Raw genomic sequence first — 21315 nt, 5'->3', positions numbered from 1 at the left:
CATATATGACTTTGTTATCAGTGACACAACATCAGTATATGTTCGTGAACTTTTAAGTCAATTTAGGTTAGGAAGTTTAAAGAAGAAATGTCCTGGAAAAAAATGCGCTTTAGGAGACTAGTTGCATTGTTGCAGAATAATAATCAGCACCACAGTCAATCTTCTTTATGCCTAGTTACTTTTCCCCCATTAAGCCATCTTAAGATGTAATGTCCTTTAAAAGCATTACTTATAATGTTAGCAAAAATATTCTATTTTATGCAAAAATTTAAGTAGCAAAACAAATCTTATCTCTTAATGTTAGAACTCATCCATCATGTTGTATTTTGGTAAATAGAAAAGCACAATGTTTTTGCTCTGTGGACTATACTTCCATTGTAGACTGCATTGCATGCTCCATGTACAATTTACTCAAAGAATGTGTTTTCTCTCTCTCTTTCTCTCTCTCTCTGTGTGTGTGTGTGTGTTTAGTACTTTATTTCTTTTTTAATTTAATTTTATTTGTAATTTATTTTTTACACTCTATCCATTCCCCACTCCTCCCCACCCACCCTCCAACTGTTCCACATCCCACACCTCCTCCCCACGCCACCCCCACCCCACCTGACCTCTAAACTCCCTGGGACCTCCAGTCTCTTGAGGGTTAGGTGCTTCAGCTCTGAATGAGCACAGACTTGTAAGTCCTCTATTGTATGTGTGTTGGGGCCTCATATTGTTGGACCCCTGAAGGGAGACCCTCACTCAAGTCTCAGGGATCTCGAGCCCAGAAAGCCACAACAGTCAAGCTTGCTGCAAACACACGAGGTTTTAATGGCACACAAACCAGCATGCTGAGGTCGAGACCCATACACCACGCAGGGGTAGAGGAGTCTGACCCCAACCCTATTTTCCAGCAGGCTTATAAAGGCAAAAACCATAACCTAGGGGGAGGATCAGAGGGGAAATAGGGGAAGTCTAGGGGCTGATATTTACTTCAAGGCACCTGGGACATTGAAACATTTTGTGGTTGTTTTTCCCAAAAGTTCCGGGGAATTAGGCCATCTGGCCGGGGGCCGGGGCCCATGTTCTCAGTCAGTATTTTTTTATTCTTCAATATCAGCTGGTGTATCCTGTCTGTTTGGTGGTCCAGTGTTTGAGAGATCTTGGGATCTAGATTAGTTAAGACTTCTGGTCCTCCTACAGAATTGCCCTTCTCCTCAGCTTCTTTCAGCCTTCCCTAATTCAACAACAGGGGTCAGCTGCTTCTGTCCATTGGTTGGGTGCAAATAACTACATCTGACTCTTTCAGCTGCTTGTTGAGACCCTGAGAGGGCAGTCATGATAGATCCCTTTTTGTGAGCATTCCATAGCCTCGGTAATAGTGTCAGGCCTTGGGACCTCCCCTTCAGTTGAATCCCACTTTGGGCATGTCACTGGACCTTCTTTTCCTCAGGTTCTTCTCCATTTCCATACCTTTCAGACAGAAACAATTATGGGTCAGAGTTGTGACTGTGGGATGGCAACCCAATCCCTCACTTGATGCTCTGTCTTCCTGCTGGAGGTGTGCTCTATAAGTTCCCTCTCCCTACTGTCAGGCATTTCATTTAAGGTCCTCCTCCCTATAAGTCCTGGGAGTCTCTCACCACCCAGGTCTCCACACAGAAAATTTTTTAACCACAAAATCTCTACATATTTCCTTAATGTACAATATTCTTTTCTGATGAACATTTTGAGTTTGTCAAATATACTATCCTATTAAAATAGTAAAATAGAAACTGCTTTGTACCTCTGCTATAAGCTGTAGAATCTTAATGATTTGTATACAAGGATTAGTATATACCTTTTGTTATTTACTGTGACACATCATTTATAGTATTCTGTAAGCTTCATCCTTCTATAACAAGGGATACAATCAACTCCAATGCACACTCACTTGGATTACTGCTCAAGATCATCACAAAGATGATTCTATTTTCATCAACTTATAAGACCGTGAGCTACACTAGCTTTATTTTTTTTGATAAATTATCCTTTTTTAATTAGGTATTTTCTTCATTTACATTTCAAATGCTATACCAAAAGTCCCCTATACCCCCCCCCCCACTCCCCTACCCACCCACTCCCACTCTTCTTGGCCCTCGTGTTCCCCTGTACTGGGGCATACAAAGTTTGCTAGACCAAGGGGCCTCTCTTCCCAATGATGGCCGACTAAACCATCTTCTGCTACAAATGCAGCTAGAGACATGAGCTCTGGGGGGTACTGGTTAGTTCATATTGTTGTTCCACCTACACTAGCTTTTTATTTACTGACAATTCCATTTGCTGGCAAAAAAAAAAAAAAAGAAAAGAAAAACACTTCTAGAATCTTTGCCCTTAAATCTTATAACTATTAAGGTTTCAAGGGAGAGAAATAAATTCTCACTAATATCATTAGAACTAGGGTTTACTGGAAAGATTTATAATTATTCAGATTTGGCAAGAAAACTAGATATCAGGCTCCCAAAGAGGCATGAACAAAGCAACCACTGGCCAGAGTGTCAGTGAGGTCACTCTACAGAATTTCTGGTCATACCAGCCATTAACCCACTGATCTGCTGACATGAGATGCCACTGCAGGCACTTTTATGTAGGGCAATCAAAGAAAATTTGAAACATCCCATTTATAACTGAAGTCATGATGTATTCATTTTGCTGAAATAATAACACCTGTCTATAATGTCTATGTCAGCGGTTGGAACAAAGATTTTGTCATCTGTGGGCTGCCATGCTAAAAGCTGGGATTGTGGCTTCTATCAAGACTCTAGAAAGAATATTAAAAAATATTTCTACCATAACTTTCAAACTACCATTCCAAAGATTAGAATACTACTGAGCAAGAAAAAGCATGAGATACAAGTTATATGTGAATGTCAAATCATTGTAGTAAACAAAATGACAAAATGTATGTGTGTGTGTGTGTGTGTGTGATTATAATTGCATGGTTACAATTACATGAAACTTTTAAGTAGTTTCCTAGTGAAAAGTGAGAGGGCAGAGTAGTCATTCCCTTCGAATTTGGAAGGGCACACTGACTTGAACAGGGAAGCAGAAACTTCTCAGTGAGAGATTTGTTCTATGACCTGGTAGTGTCACTATAACAGAGAATATATATTCAGAACTCTTTGCATTATATCTTTTAAATCTGAACCAGAGAGGAGGCTCAGCAGGGAAAGGCATCTGCCACCAAGCATAGCTACCTGAGTTCAATCCTTCCAACTGATTTTGATACTGGGTTCCACCAGGTAAAAGGAAAGACCAGACACGCAGGAGTTCTCCACCTGCCTCCATCTTCATTTGTGGGTAATCACACAAACAGGCCAATATGAAGTAAACAAAATTAATAAAAATGTATATCCTTATGTGGATAGTTGAACCGTTTTGAACTTGTACCTCAACGTAAATCGTTACTAAATATGAACATCTAATTAACAGTGCTGTCTTTGCAGCTTATATCATCTGAAATTCCCTTTTGTATAGTCTAGCTTTAACATGCAAATAAATTTCAGAGAAAACAATTAGAGGAAAACTTCTCATTTGTTTTAATCACGGTTCTCTAGAGGAACAGGACAAAATCTATTAATCGATTGATCGATCGATCTATCTCTTGTCCAGCTAGTCCAGGAATGACTACCAATTAAAGATCCAAGAATCTAGTAGCTGTTCAGTCCAAGAAGCTAGTGTCAGCTGCTCTTCATCATATGCTAGAATCCCAGAGAAGTAGGCACTAGTATCAGTGATGATTTGACAGAGAGTGAGAATAAGTGAGGTGTAGTATCCACCACAGAAGAGAACTCAGTCACAGGTTCAATCCAATAGAAAGTCTTTTGTAGCTGGCTGAAGACTTCACTCTGTGTTAAGAACCCCTGAGCAGTCCTAAGCCTTTCCCAGGGTGAGCTTTTAAACACAAAAACCACATCCTGGGTCGACAGACCTGAGTTAGCAAGAACAGTTAGCCAGAAGAAAAACTACAGAAGCTAAAAAGCAAGGTTAGCACTTTAGGGACTTTCTCAGAACTATGGACTTTGATGGATTAGGTCTTTGTGCTCCTTTTGGCAGGTGTTGCTGCTCATGGGCTGTGCTTCAATGCCTGAGTGGTACTTCCATAAAGGTGACAGTTGAGAGAGGGAGGGAGAAAGAGAGAGAGAGAGAGAGAGAGAGAGAGAAAGTTCCTTCTTATAAAGGCTGCCAGCGCCATATTAAAGGTCTATCTCCCCCCTCCCCCAAATATCTGGATTAAACATGGATCTTTCCATTTCAAATGATTCAATCAAGAAAAATTCCACATAGTCGTGCCCAGCCACTTGGATTTCAGTTAACTTCAGATAGTAAAATTGGGAACCAGAAATAGCTATCACATCATTTACATCTGTATTCTTGGGTATTTTCTATTTTTATTCACCAAGAGGAAGAAAACAAACAATGTGCCAGTGAAAACAGCAGAAGTGCTTTCAATGTTTGGTTTCTAAATAATAAGGTCCACTAATGGAAGGCAGGACTTCTCCAAGAAATAGTTGATGCAAGGGCAAGGAGAGTCAAGAGAATCCTGGAAACTCTTGTTACAACTGAAACTAAAGTAGTAAGTAGGCATGAGTCAGTTTCAATGGAATCCTATTGGCCAAACCTGCAACAACTGAACCATCAAAATAAACATTGATTGTAAAAGATTTGGACAAAGAAGAATTCATGACTAAATGCTCCCATAGCTATGAAGATAAATGACAGATAATTATATGACAGAAAAGGAGATGATGATGATAATTATATGACAGAAAAGGTGATGATGAGAGCAAGTAACTATTAACTATAATGATAATGAACTATATAGTTCAGAAAACTTAGAAGAAATAAATTTTAAATATTTTCATCATGAAGAAATGGTAAATATTTAAGGAGAAAAATACCCTAATTTAACAGTAAGCAATATAACCATATATCTAAACAAATTACTCGGCACTGTATCACTATAAATTTAATTTGAATTTTTAAAAACTCAAGAAAGGAGAGTATACACTTCTGTGTTTGCTAGGCCCAAGCATAGTCTCACAAGAGACAGCTATATCAGGGTCCTTTCAGCAAATTCTTGCTAGTGTATGCAATGGTGTCAGCGTTTGAAGGCTGATTATGGGATGGATCCCTAGGTATGGCAGTCTCTAGATGGTCCATCCTTTTGTCTCAGCTCCAAACTCTGTCTCTGTAGCTCCTTCCATGGGTGCCTTGCTATATGCCTCAGTACTGGGGAACGCCAGGGCCAAGAGGTGGGAGTGGGTGGGTGGGTGGGGGAGTGGGTGTGGGAGGGTGGGAGGGACTTTTGGGATAGCATTGGAAATGTAAATGAAATAAATACCTAATAATTAAAAAAAAAAGAAAATCAAGAAGAAGAAAAAAGAAAGGAGAGTATACTTCTTGTAGTAGAATGCAAACCATAGAAGAAAAGATAATGAGTGGCTTAAAAAAAAACATAAGTGATCACAAAATGTAGGAGATAAAAGATGGGTGACTGATGCTTACATGATCTCAAAATATCTCTCCATGGGTAATTACTAATTAGAAAGTGAAAACCGAGGCTTGACAATAAATAACCTTGGAAACCTTATCAAGTGACCAAACATGAATGTCACTACTGTGTATCCAAGATCTTGTGCTACCCACAAGACTCAGAGGTGAACAAGTATCACCTTCATGCAATTCCTGACAAAATCCCCCAAACCAACCAATACTCAGGAATACCAGATTAATTCAAATTAAGGGATAGCTGATCTATACAGTGCTAGACAGTTTTTATGACAACTGGACCCATGCTGGGGTCATCTGAGAAGAAACATTTGAGAGAATCCCTTCATCAAGTGTATAGAGTATTTAGTTGGTTGTTGAGTGATCTAGGAGGGTGTAGTTTACTGTGGGAAGTTGCTCCTAAGCACAGGATGGAAGCCAGCTCCCCTGCCCCAACCCTTACCCCTAGCTAGGAAACCTCCCTGAAAATAAAACAGGCTTCACCTCACAGCTAGTGATGGTGTGCTTTCATCTTTAAAAACAAGACTAGAATGATTATTCTTTCACCTTAAGGAGAAGTCTTTTATTTGTTGCTGAAAAGATGGTGATTTTTTTTTATGAATGATAAAGAATTCTTTTTCTATAATAGCTGGATATTGTAAGCCTGGAGCTATTCTGAAGATTCAAAATGCATGGGCAGTTTGAGCACTGTCTGTCTTTAACTGTGTGTGGTTCTAGCATAATGTTTAGGAAGATCTAAATGGACTTTTGTTTGGAAAAGAAACAGCTGAGTTTGTAAGAGCAGGATTTCACAGCGTCCATTCTCCTATCAGGATAGAATTTTCTTCTATTATATCTTGTGGTATATGTTGGATTCAGGGTAGAAGTCAAGAAAACTCACCTCAGAGATGAAAGTTTTAAAATGGAAACTTTATTTTCTGCAGCCAGTTCAGGTTCTGAACCTCATCCTCAAAGGGAGATTGTAGAACAGTTTTATAGGATGGGAACACAAAGTGTGGGGGGGCGTGGTTAGGGTGAGCTGTTGACCAATCATATTTTGACACAAGGGGTTAAGCCAGGAAGTTAACATTGGTGACTAGGCTTTATATCCCGGTCACCTGGTTTCAGGGTCCTTGATTCAGCTTTACAGTTAGGTCCCCTCCTGGGCTCTAGTCCAGAATTTAGAAAGATAAGGGAACAAAGAAGTAAGCAAGCTGCACGCAATCAGCTTAATAAGTAAAGACAAACAATATGTCTACTATTTGTGTTCCATAGTTTAGATAACAGAATAACAGCAACTTTGGTCTTTACATTCTTTACCGACTAACAGACAAACATGGAACACTTGAAGAACCAGGATAGGAGTTGGTTCTATGGCCTGGGAACATGAACTCAGTGTTGGCTCTGCCAGCAAGATGGAATTTGTTCTCGAAATGGCTGGACTCAGGAAACTGTCTCCTAACAATCTACAGCCTTTGAGAAATGTTGTACATAGTTTCCCCTCATTAGGGCTCCCAATGGAGGAGCTAGAGAAAGTACCCAAGGAGCTAAAGGGATCTGCAACCCTATAGGTGGAACAACATTATGAACTAACCAGTACCCCGGAGCTCTTGACTCTAGCTGCATATGTATCAAAAGATGGCCTAGTCGGCCATCACTGGAAAGAGAGGCCCATTGGACATGCAAACTTTATATGCCCCAGTACAGGGGAACGCCAGGGCCAAAAAAATGGGAATGGGTGGGTAGGGAAGTGGGGGGGAGGGTATGGGGGACTTTTGGGATATCATTGGAAATGTAATTGAGGAAAATATGTAATAAAAATATTAAAAAAAGAAGAAGCCAACCTCTGAAAGCAGTGTTTTTGGCAGTCCCATAAGGAAAGTGTATAATGTTCAGATAAGCTCCAATAGTTCTCAAGGAATCAGTAAAAACAGGCTGTTCATTCTTACCAAATGTACAATATTTACAGGAAGTGACAATTTACAGCAGTTAATTTTTTGTTACTTTAAACTAGTGGCCATAATCTTATAGTTAGGGAAAAAACTAGAATATCTAAGAATAAGACTGTAGGTGTTTTTGAGAATGAGAGAAAAAAAGAACATGAAATTGAGAAGGCAAGGAGATTGGGTGGATCTGCAAGGACTTGGAAGAGGAGAAAGAATATGATGAAAATATTACATGAAAATTTTAATTAAAAATTAATTTTAAGAACAAAATTTGTTACAAAGCAAAAATGGATTAAAATCATTATACAAGTTCTAGTGTCCTTAATTTGTGTACTCCCATTTCTTTTGTAAATTTTGTTTTTATTTGAAATTTCCATAATTTGAATTTATTGTAAGTGATATATCAAATCATAACATTCAGGAACTGGAGAGAATTTGGGCACCACAATTAAGAAAACTTGTGTTGCTCTTCTGGAGAACACAAGTGCCTTTTTCATCATCTACATGGTTGCTTACAATCATAGGTAACCCAGTTCGAGGAATCTGACTTCCACGAGCACCAGGCATGCATTCATATTCACAGGCAAAGCACTTATACATACAACTTCTAAAAAGTTGAACATAAAATTGTACACACACACACACACATATTACCCCCCCACACACACAATGTGTGTGTGTGTGTGTGTGTGTGTGTGTGTGTGTGTGTGTGTTTGTATGGTATAATGTGCTATGTTTCGTGTGCATAGTTGTGTTATTGTGCCTAATATTCAAATAAAGGGGAATATATATCCACTAAAACTTGGGGTTGGGTTATTAGGACTGAGTCTAGGGCTTCTGTTGTGTAATTTTTCCCTCTGAAATCAGATATTTCCATCTGTGGAGAGTTTAGGAAAACAAACTTATAAGACTCAAAATGTTCAAAAGTTCTAAGATTTCCAAAGCCTTTTCCCAGGTTACACATGCAGTAAACAAATGCTAGGAGCAGACTCTTTAGGGAAGCTGCCTCCAAGTTGGGCAAAGTACTCAGAGAATGTAGCTTTCCTGCATTTTCACTTATACTGGGGTGAGATATTTGGAGATGAGGCTGCCTTGAATCACCCACACTCTTGACAAGTAACCCTTTGTGGGGAAATTAAGAGGGTGGGAGAACTGTATACTGCTAGAGCTTGAGTAGACTGCCATCGGACCCCACGGAACTACCCAGGATTGGCGTAGGCTGCACAACCCTGCTCCAGGAGGTGGGGAAGGAGCAGTCTTGGATCTGACTCTCAGGCACCACAGACCACTGGGTACTGCAGGAGAGCTGGTTTGGGGGTCCCTGGTCCTCACAGTGGCACAAGCCCAGCCGACGGGCTCTTGCTCTCGGAAATCCCGGAGGGTTGTAGGTCACAGAAGAGCTGAGATTGGGCCCTTGGATGGACTCTGGCAGCGGGGTGGGTGGGAATGGGGGGTTGGGGTGTGTGTGTGTGGTGGTGGTGGTGCTGGTGGCTGGAGCACACAGGAAGGCCTCTTGGCAGGAGGTTAGACACGCTGCTGCTCCTTAGAGGGAGACCTGCTCCATTGCTCTAACATGGCAGATCTCAATGAACGAAGATGGTCCATGGTTTGAAGGCATTTTTTGTAGAAAGGCAGAGAGAGAGAGAAGGGAGGAGAAGTAGAGGGCAGCCACGGCCATATGGAGATAGGGGAAAAGGGAAGGGGAGAAGGAGAGTAAGAGGTAAGAGACAAGGAGAGAGCAAGAGCTTAAGAGAGAGAGGAGAGGTGGAGCAGTCCCTTTTATAGTGGGCTGAGCTACCTTGCTGTTGCCAGGTAACTGTGAGGAGGAGCTTAGCTGGCTGTAGCCAGAATAACAGGAGCTTGGGACATTGTCTACATGACTGATAGTCATAGGGTTATGGAGTTGAGGAGTTGATGTGGTTTCAGGCACTTGTGTTTGGGAGCGTAGCTTATGTTCAGTCCCTTGTACATTTTTCTGCTGGGTCTCCTGAGTAAGCCTCGTTCAACGAGAACACAGACTGACTTTTACAGCCCAACAACCCCTCACCAAGGATGCTCTCTGCAAGCCCTGATCATCTCATTGGCTCACCATTGATCCGTCTTCTCTGGTACCTCACCTGGGGAAAATAAACATGCGTTTACAGTTCCCCAGAAAAAGTCATTACACAACCTCTCGTGGCTCATGTGAGTGCCCTACAATGAGGTATATCATAGCTCGTTTGGTGCTTTTGAAAATCCTGAGGCAGGGTCTAAGTAAGTTGTCCAGAATGATCATGAACTTCAATACTCCTGCCTCTGCCTCCTAAGTAGCTGGCAACTTTTAAATATACAGAACATTAACTAATTGTTCTTATTTCTTCACTCAAAGGCCCGAGAGAACCTTGTGATGCTATGTCACTGTGCTAACTGTAACAGCATCTTTATCCTCTCCTCCATATGCTCCCAGCCACTGGGAACTAACCTTCTACTCTCAGGGTCTAGGATATCTGTGTTTTATATAGTTTGCAGATGAGAGCCATCATGTGATATCTGCCTGGCTTATTTATCCTTAGAATGAACACCAGTTCCACCTAGTCATCAAAATGGCACGATCTCCACCTTCTTAAGTCTGAATACCAGTCCACTACTTATATTTATCACATTTTCTAAATATTCATTGGTTAATGAACACAAGTTGTTCCTACTTCTGGACTGTTGCTAACACCATGGTGATCATATGGGCATAGAGATGTCTCTTTGGCATTCTGACTTTCTTCCTTCAGGTTTATAAGCAGGAGTATTGTTGCTGACTCACATGGCAGTTCTCTTTTCAGTTTATGAGAACTTCTGCACTGTTCTCTATAACAAGTGTGCTAATGTACATTCCTTTATTCCACATCCTTCCCTCATGAGGAAGACTCATTGAGAGTTGATCTGCATATCTCTGTTGGCTAATAAGGCTGCCCATTTCCTCCAAATATCTGTCAGTCGTTTAAATATTTCTTTTTAAGACTATCTCTTTCCCGTTTTCAATTGTGTTATTTTCATCCTATTTAATTTTTAAGTTACTTGTGAATCCTGGATATTAATCCCTTTACAGATGAAGAGTTTATAAATGCTTCCTCTGTTTCTTAGGTTGTCGTTCCTCTCAGCGGATTACTTCTCTGCTGTTCAGAAGCTTTAAGGAAAATATTCTCTCATTTGTCTATATTCTGTCTTTGTTTCTTGTATATTTCCATTCTTACTCAAAATATAACTTTAACTTTTCCAATGTTAGGAGCATTTCCCCTGTTTTCTCCTAGCCAACTCATAAGTTTCAGTGTTGTGTTTAATTCTTTGCTCAGTTTTGAATTGATTCATAAGATAAGAGAATAAGAGAAGGGTGGCCAGTTTCATTTATAAGTCTGCATATATTTAATTTTCCAGTAAAATTCATTGAAATGATTCTTTTTTTTTTTTTTTTTTTTTTTTTTTTTTTTTTTTTTTTTGGTTTTTTGAGACAGGGTTTCTCTGTATAGCCCTGGCTGTCCTGGAACTCACTTTGTAGACCAGGCTGGCCTCGAACTCAGAAATCTGCCTGTCTCTGCCTCCCAAGTGCTGGGATTAAAGGTGTGCATCGCCACGCCTGGTGAAACGATTCTTTAATAAGTGTTTTTAACATGCATGCTTGTCAAAAATCAATTCAATGTGGGAGTTTATTTCTGAGATCTCTACTCTGTTCTATGAGTCTGTGTGTCTTTTCTCTTACAGTATTTATTTATTTATGTATATGAGCACTCTATTTGTATGCATGCCTGCATGACAGGAGAGAGCATCAGACAGAAGAGGGCATCAGATCCCTCTATGGATGGTTGTGAGCCACCATGTGATTGCTGTGAGTTGAACTCAGGAACTCTGGAGGAGCAGCCGGTGCTCATAACTGCCTGGGCCATCTCTCCAACCCATTTTTTTCACATTGCCAGACAGTTTTGTTACTATAGTTTTACAGTATACTTTGAAGCAAATAGTAAAAGGCCTTATGCTTTGTACTTTCTGATCGAGATTCCTTTGGATGGAGAGAGTTGAATGGGTAGGGAATGGTCTGGAAAGAGTTTCTGAAGGGAAAAAAAAACGTTTTTGAGGAGCATCAAAGCATATTCTTTAAAAAGACATTTTAAAAGAGACAGAGAAATGATTGCTTTGAATGTTCAGGATTTTCTGTAGTTCCCATGCATATTTTAAAGGATGTTTTCTCGATTCCTATGAGGAATATTGGTATTGACACAGGGATGGTATTGGATCTAAAATAACTTGAGATAGTACAGATATTTTAATCATATAAATTACAAAATTGAGATGGTTTCCACTTTCTATCATTTCAATCTTTTATAGTTTACTTATTCAGGCCTTCAGTTAAACTCACATGGTGTGATGGTTTGAATATGCTTGGCCCAAGGAGTGGCACTATTTGGAGGGGTGGCCTTGTTGAAGTAAGTGTGTCACTGTGGGTGAGGGCTTAAGACTCTCACCCTAGCTGCCTGGAATTCAGTCTTCCACTATCAACCGTCAGATGAAGAACTCTCAGCTCTGTGTCCTCCGTGCCTTCTTGGATGCTGCCCTGTTTCCACCTTGATGATGATGGACTGAACCTCTGAACCTGTGAGCCAGCCCCAATTAAATGTTGTCCTTTATAAGACTTGCCTTGGTCATGGTGTCTGTTCACAGCAGTAAAACCCTAACTAAGACAGAAGTTGGTACCAAGGACTGAGGTATTGTTGTGATAGGCCTAACCATTTTCACCATCACTGAGGTGAAATATTCTGGGGAGAGTTTTCTGAAAGCACAAAGAAGCTGTGTTCCAGAGATAGCCAAGGTTGTACCTCATTTTGTTTGGAATAATGTGGATTTGGGAACTTTAGATTTGGAAAGCAGTGGAATCCTTTAAATGGGAGAACTAGCCCAAGAGGTTTCAGTCGAGAATTTCAATATTGGGCATAGAGACTGTTTTTTGATATTTTGATGAATAGTGTGGCTAATTTTTTGCCCATGTCTGAAAAGTCTGCCTGATGCTGAGGTGAAGAGACTCTAATTAATTGCATTGACAAAGGAAGTCTCAAAAAAGTCCAACAGAGACTTTGCTCTCTGGTTAAGTCTTATGAAGAGCATTTTGAACAGGCATAGCAAGCTTAGAAAGGAAAAATATAAAATACATGGTTTGAGTACTAAAGAGTTACCAGGAAATGAAATAGAACAAAATCCTGTGTTCTAGGAGATAACAGATTAAGGGAGTGGTACTTTGGGGCAAGATCTTACCCAGCTAAATTTAGATCTAGACATGATGGTACCCACCTTTAACCCAAGGAGACAGGCATTCAGATCTCTGAGTTCAAGGTCAATCTACAGACAAGATCCAGGAAAATCAAGCTTAGTCAATGAAGAAGTTGAAAAACAGAAAGCTAGTGATAATGTCATAGTACAAGAGGTATTATGACATTATACATAATTCTTGCAAGCAGCAGAACTTGGTAGCTTCAGCCATTTGGCTCTAGTTTTATAGTTAAGAATAGAAGGAACTTTTGGGACCATTGATGCTGGTTAGCTGGAACTAGGAAATTAGCAGTGATTAAGAAGAGACCAGCATCACTGAGGTAAAATCTTCTGGGGAGCATTTTTCTGAAAGCACAAAGAAGCTGTGTTCCAGAGATAGCCAAGGTTGTACTCCTGCTGCAGCGGGACTTGGTAATGTGTAAGAGTCACCCAGATGGTACTGGTTTTGAAGGCATGAAGGGGTCATGAAGAGCAGCTGAGGCTTGGCACTGTCAGAGGCTTGGCACCTTCATGACCCCTTCATGCCTTCAAAACCAGTGTCACCTGGGTGACTCTTACACATTACTAAGGAGTCTTACACATTATAATGAGGAAAATAAACGATATTTCAAAAACTAAAACTAAAATGCAAATGTGTTAGCCGGGCAGTGGTGGTGCACGCCTTTAATCCCAGCACTTGGGAGGCAGAGTTAGGCAGATTTCTGAGTTTAAGGCCAGAGCGGTCTACAAAGTGAGTTCCAGGACAGCCAGGGCTACAGAGAGAAACCATGTCTCGAAAAAAAAAAATAGATGATACTTAGAAGAAAGTGTTAGTAAATTGAAAATTTTTATAGAAGACTTGAAGTTATGACAATGTCAAAACGTAGAAAATATATGAAAAGGTTAAGAGCTCTGAGAATTAAAACAAGATCCACAATAACCAAGTAGAGTGAGATCTGTGAATAGGAGAGTCACTGAGGTAGAAATATTTTCTACAAGAGACTATTTCCGAACTGTGGAGTGTGCTTTTCCAGGTTTGAAATAATGCAAATATAAGCTCCAGTAATTTTATGTAACAAAATACAAGCACCACTAATTTTATTTTAAAATATCACAAATAAAACATTCATGGTTATCTAGAATAGCGTACTTAAAAGGCTCACGTAAAGTTTTAAAATGTGTCATGTCCAAAAAGTAATGAAAATGGCATGAGGCTTTTCACCAGAAACACCTGCAGATTGAGAAAGAAAATGATTTCCAAACTCAAACATTTTCTCATTCACGTATTCAAGTAGAAGAAAGATGCTTTCAGACATGCAAATAATAAGTTTTCCTTCCTTTCTTGGGGAAATGCTTGCTGGTGGGAAGAATAGAAAAACATTCTACAGACAAGATATCCTTGCTAAAGACTGCACAATCACTGTTTCTGTAAGCTTTTTAACACTACTTCTCCTGATATAAGAGATATGCTTCATGTGAGGTATTTACAAATATGAGGCACTTAATACAGAAAATTTACACAAATTAAGATTGTAGGGAGAGAGAAAGAGAAAACAAAAAGGGAGTTTACAGAAGTGAGATCAATTTCTATCATCAAAGAAATCTGGTCATATTTAAAACATTCAAAGAGTGAGAGGGGGCACTGAGAAGTAGACAACAGCTGGATTGTAAATAAATAAAATAATGAAAAAATGGTGTTGGAATGAATGATTTTCTGAAATCAATAGTTCACCTGTAGTGCCTTCTCTCTAGAGTTGCTTCACCAATGCTGATCACCAGGAACATCTAGGTGTCCATTTAAGTGCAGCCATCTTCTGCACTTAATAATAAAAGTTGTTAAATAATGCTGGTCTCTGGGGCTTGCTTGTGAGAAAAACTCAAGCCATGGGTTCAGGGGCAGCATCATGAATCAGAAGAAATAAAAGGATAGTCATGTTGGTGAAATGTTATGGGTGCAGTAAAGGAGAGCAGAGGAGGGTGTGTGGGGTGGTTTTGGAAGGGTAAAAGACAAGGAAAAAAGTTGTCATTACAATCTAAAAAAAAAAAATTAATTCCTGCTAGGGAAACAGGTAAGTGACTAGATTTTTACTTTTCCCTTCATTTCAAAGTCCAACTTTGAGGCACACATGTAGTGGGGCATGCTGAGAGGCTCTGGACAAACCTGCTAATTCAATGGATAATCTCAAATTCAGAGGGTCTGAGAAGTATCTTTATATATGAATACGATTATTTCTGACTACATTTCTAAAATGATCCTCTCTACAGTCCCTGGTGGAATTCTCAGAATTCCCTGGATCCCCGGCTAGATGACAGGTGTAGAGCGCTTTCTCTGTTATCAGCTAAGCCGTAGATGCCTGCAGGAACACGTTCATATTCTCAATGACAACATACTCTGCTCACAGAAAGCTACTTATCAACAGGATCTCAGTGGAAATAACTTCAGTGAGGGTCTTCACCCATTACAATATACACAATATATACACACATAGGCACACGCACATATCACCATCTTCATCTTCCTCCTCCTCTTCCTCATCACCATCACTCTGTGAGATCTGCCTAAACTGGGGGAAAGAACTCTGACATGTAATGTAAAATAGAGACCATGATAAGATGTAAGATATATCTGGTGTGAAAATGGTGATTCACAAGTCTGAGTTTGTTTATCTTACAATAGTATAAATCATATGCAGCTAGAGTCAAGAGCTCCGGGGTACTGGTTAGTTCATAATGTTGTTGAGCCTACAGGGTTGCAGATCCCTTTAGCTCCTTGGCTACTTTCTCTAGCTCCTCCATTGGGGGCCCTGTGATCCATCCAATAGCTGACTGTGAGCATCCACTTATGTGTTTGCTAGGCCACGGCCTAGTCTCACAAGAGACAGCTATATCAGGGTCCTTTCAGCAAACGCTTGCTAGTGTATACAATGGTGTCATCGTTTGGAGGCTAATTATGGGATGGATCCCTGGATATGGCAGTCTCTAGATGGTCCATCCTTTTGTATCAGCTCCAAACTTTGTCTCTGTAACTCCTTCCATGGATGATTGTTTCCAATTCTAAGAAGGGGCAAAGTGTCCACACTTTGGTCTTCGTTCTTCTTCAGTTTCATGTGTTTTGCAAATTGTATCTTATATCTTGAGTATCGATGACCTAGTCGGCCATCACTGGAAAGAGAGGCCCATTGGACACACAAACTTTATATGCCCCAGAACAGGGTAACGCCAGGGCCAAAAAATGGGAATGGGTGGGTAGGGAAGTTGGGGGAGGGTATGGGGGACTTTTGGGATAGCATTGGAAATGTAATTGTGGAAAATACATAATAAATAAATAAATAAATAAATAAATAAATAAATAACCAATAGTATAAATCTTCTACACTTGATGCCAAAGACCTTGGGGATCTCTACCAAGGGCTCAATGGATCCTACTCCCATTTAAATGAATTTGGTCTGCAGTGATCCTTTGGGATCAGAAACTTTTGCAGTGTGTTCCATTCTGAAGGCCAGGTTTTCTTTGTCTGAGATGTAGGGCAGCCTTTCTGCTCTGTTTTTAAATGATGTCTATGTTGACCTTGTTCTTGTCTTTTTTTTCCAGTTTCTATAGCAACATTCTTACAAAATAAGCTTAATCCTTCCCCATATTTGTCTCTCTTACCTCTTTTTTTTCCTTCTTTTTGCTTATTGGTCCCCACCTGTGTTCTAAGATAACACTTCATTCCCCCTTGTCTTCCATATGGGAGGTCTTACTGTACCTCTTTACTAGGAAATATCCTTTCTGATGCTTGTGTGTAATTTATTCCTTAGTAGTTGCTAAATTGAAGTCTCAATTCCCATTGAATTATTGGCCAGAGGCCTTTATGAAATCTTATTGTGTGCAACTCTTCATAGAACATCTTACACCACATAGTAGGTTGTTTAATAAGCAGCTTTGTGCAGCAAGTGCAGGAACAAGCGGGAATCTTTGCTAATCCCCAATCACAAAAGTGATGTGTAGTTAATTATGGTAAATTCTACCTATCAGACACAAGACATTAGATCTGCATCTGGATTCCTGGCAGGGAATTGTATAAAGACCTGAGTATCCAGAAGAAGGTACATTCATAGCCACTACAGAGGTTGCCTATCGATCATAGTTAGACTGATGGAGGAAGTATTTGCAGAAGTTGAAGGAGTGTAAAAGGTTGGAGCCATGTCAGAATTTACTTATTAGAACCAACACTGGCCCACCCCAGATCTTTCTCTGTCCCTTTCTGCCTGGGGTGTAGCACTTTAATTTTTCATTCCATCTTTGCTATCAATGTTCCTGCTATTTCCACAGGACTCTTAGCTTTAACCATTTCCCAAATGCCTTAATTTCCTATTCAGCACAACAGCAATAGCTAATAATTTTATATGCCACATGAATAGATTTTTCTGCAAGGAACTGAGTTTCAGAAGCAGCAGAAGAGCCAGAAAGCAGAAGCATCTAGCTAAACCAGGAATGTAGCATTTGAGTACTTTTAGACATTCACTGAAGCCTATTAACAGCTTTGTATTTTCAGCTTAAAATGAGAGTCTCTAAATTAGTCATTGTGGACTTGGGGTATTATTTGCAAACTAGAGTGTTTCACCATTTGGTTTTAGATATATTTAGAAAGTTAATGTAGTTGATGCTTGATGACTGTAATAAACACAGACGGTTGCGAGAGTTGTGAATTTTAAACAACAAAAAAAGTCACATTTACTTTGAATATAACCATAGAAACTGAGTTAATAGCAGCCCTTGTTGCTTATTAAGGTCAGCTTCTGATGGAGCTTACCAGGGCTGTGTTTGATGGCTTTCGTTGCCTGCATAACAATTAGAGACGTTTTTCTGAAAACTGATTTTCCTGGCAACTACAGACTGTCACAAATTCAGGTCCAGCCGTCTTCTGTGCTTTGACTGACGTGTCCTCCACAGATAGTCATGGCAACCTACGAAATCAATCAGCAGAAACCACTTATTTATGTCAAATATGGATTTTCCAACAAACAGCTCATGAAACCACCTTTCATGTGGATAATGACTAGAGGTAAAAAAGTGACCTGGAGTTGCTTTCATCACCAGTCATTTACTGCTAAGGAACCTAACATGCTCAAAGCAGGTCAAGGCAGAAACTGTGGCTAGAAGGAACAAAGAAATGGAGTAGAGGAATTTTATTCTGCCTATATCATCCACTGCAACATCACACCACACGTTTCACTGGGTATCATTTTCTTCAGAGAGAGGGATTTTAGTGACAGTTGACAAACAAGGTGTTTATATTCTATATTTCTTTTTTTCTTTTTCTTTTTTTTTTGGACATTTTATTTATTTACATTTCAAAAGTTCTCTCCTTTCCCAGTTTTCCCTCCAGAAACTTCCTATCCCATCCTCCCTCCCCCTGCTTCTATTAGGGTTCTCACCCACCTATCTACTCCCACCTCACAGCCCTGGCATTCCCCTATGCTGGGGAACAGAGCCTTCCCAGGACCAAGGGCCTCTCCTTCCATTGATATCCAACAAGGCCATCCTCTGCTACAGCTGGAGCCATGGGTTGCTCCTTTTCTCTTACTCTCTTTCTCTCTTTCCCTTTGTCTCTCTATTTTCCCTCAGATTTAGATTATATGTACAAAAAACAGTCGGTGTTGCTTTTGCATGAAATAAATGGTCACAAATCCTGACAAATTCTACTGGAAAGGTTGGGATGCTAAAGGTTAATTAAAATTTAACTCTGCAAGATGGATACTTTTATTTATAGACACTTAGTCTGATTTTTTTAGCAGCCATGTTTTCCTCTAATTAAAATAACATGAAGAGCTAATCGCAATCAGTGGAAGGAACTGAATATTTTAGAGAAAGGAATGATTCATAGCCTTTTTAATAATCATCTTGCAGTAGGTATCTCCACTAAAGAGCACGTAAAACATTTGTATTCAGCCATTGTCTAGTTCAAATGTCAGGAAATATTAAGCTGGAAAAAAAAATGAAGAGCAAATTAGTTAAAGCTGTCTAAAATAAGTCATCGATATTATCATGTAAATTTGACATTTCCTTAAGAATTCTGCAATGATTCTTGACATGGCATAGCTCAAAAGCTCTGGGTGGAATCTCAGAAAAATTGCAAAATCAAAACTAAACACTCCTATGTATTCAAAACCGTAACACACACAGACAACTTAAGCCATATAAAAGAAACAAAAGTTTGCCATGAAAACATAATAAATATATGTGCATATGTATTCAGGTAAGCATAGTGAGTAATATATTATAGAGATGGATAGATGATATAAATAATTTCTTAGTTACAACTTCTGTAGGATTAAGCATCCTAAATCCTTGATACCAAGACTGCATTAAATATCAACAAGAAAGATGAAAGCATAAAGTAATCTCCATATAAGAGATTCAAAAGTATTCTTTTTTTTTTCTTTCCATTTTTTATTAGGTATTTAGTTCATTTACATTTCCAATGCTATACCAAAAGTCCCCCATACCCACCCACCCCCACTCCCCTACCCGCCCACTCCCCCTTTTTGGCCCTGGCGTTCCCCTGTTCTGGGGCATATAAAGTTTGTGTGTCCAATGGGCCTCTCTTTCCAGTGATGGCCGACTAGGCCATCCTTTGATACATATGCAGCTAGAGTCAAGAGCTCCGGGGTACTGGTTAGTTCATAATGTTGATCCACCTATAGGGTTGCAGAGGATCACAGGGCTCCCAATGGAGGAGCTAGAGAAAGTACTCAAAAGTATTCTTAAATAGGAGGAAAAGGAGAAAAAAAAAGAAGGGAGAACAGAATGAAAAACTAGGAGGGAGAAATATACTAAAATATATATATGTTCTAGGTAAATGCATATACCCACTTCAGTAAAAACCACTCTATGTCTATTGTCTGATTTTGTTTTCCATTTTATATCTCAGTATGGAAATACTTGCAATCAAGACTCCATTTCCCAGCTCCTGTGAAACTAACTATGCCAATAGCTAGGCTCTGGTCAAAGAAATAAAGGTAGCCACTTTGAAGAGTCCACACATTCTACATTTTCTCCTCTAGATGGATATGCTTCAGCCAGAGCAGAATTCTGAGACAAGGAGTATACTTGAGAATGGTATGCTTCCATGACTGAACAATATATGAAAGGATCCCATATCTCTAACAGCAGCATCCATCAGGTAATAAAGTCCCATGCATCTCCCTAAGGAAACCACCTGGGCAAGAGACACTAGGGACCACATGTAGTGCTGAACAGCTCACCTGGGGAGCAATAATTCCTATGCTTGCTAAAACATTGCACCTGCCATCACTGGTCCTTTTGAGTCAGTCTTTACCTCCTTTCCTAGATACAGAATCCCAGCCCCAATAGGACCCTACCCTTCCTGCCAGAACACTGGGTGGAGCTCTGCATACCATATCCAGGTAGCACACTCCATCCAAGTAGACATCCCAGTCCCTACTACCTGAAAACTACCAAAGAACTCAGTCTCCATGCCATAAACATTTGAGGATCTGCAGAAAGAACCTGCTAACTCTACAGATTCGTCCTGTACTCAGAAGTGTATTCAGTCCTAGCTGAACTATAACTACTTCATGATGAGTGACCTCAAAACTGAAGCCCAAACACCATTCAATTGACATGTTGCTTGGCAAGGAAAAAAAATGAAAAAATCAATAACTTAAACAGATGTCTCCTCCAACAATTAGTATTCTAGAGCAATATACCCAGAGAATATGACACACAATAAAAATATTTCAAAAGAGCAATTGTAAATATATTCAAGAAACTCAAGGTTAATGTGAATAAATAATAGAATTTAGGCCATAAAACCACAGGGGAATGACCAACCCATTAGAAATAGTTTACAACACTAACACATATACCACAAACTTAGGTGTGCCCAATTTCAGAAAGCAAATATGTTTAAGCATAAAACAGCAAATCAACACCAAAAATTAATAAGGCTGTTCCAATATTCCACTTTCTTTAATAGACATATCACTCAGACAAAAAAAAAACAGAAATATGAGAATGCTAAATGATGTCATAGACCAAATGGACCTAACAGATAATAGAGACTATACATTCTTCTCTGCAGACTCTAGAACTTTCACTAAAAAGGACCATATGTGTGACAAAAAGCATTACTCAACAAATAGAGAAAAAAACGAAATAATTCCTTTTGTCTAATCTGAAATAAAATTAGATATCAATCATGACAGAAACCACAAAAATACACATGCATGTGGAGATTGGACAACACGATACTGGATAATGCATGAATTACTAAAGGTTAAATTAAATTTCCTAAAACTTAATGGAAAAAATACAACATATCTAAACCTATGAGATATAATAAAGGCAGCACTAGAAGAAAAGTTTATAGCTCTAAGTACCTACATCAAAACTTCAGAGGAAGTCCAACTAAACAGCTTAATAATGTGCCTTAAGGCTTTGGAAAAATAAGAGAAAAAAATATTGGCAAAGAAAGAATAGAGTAATAGTCAAACAAGAGATGAAATAAATGAAATGAAATTTAAAACAACACAAAGATCAATGAAATGAGTTGATTTTTTGAAGAGATTAACAAAACTGACAAGTCTT

Source organism: Mus musculus, chromosome 4 (genome assembly GCF_000001635.26).
Source record: "Mus musculus strain C57BL/6J chromosome 4, GRCm38.p6 C57BL/6J".
Taxonomy (NCBI): domain Eukaryota; kingdom Metazoa; phylum Chordata; class Mammalia; order Rodentia; family Muridae; genus Mus; species Mus musculus.
This window is presented reverse-complemented; position numbering follows the sequence as displayed.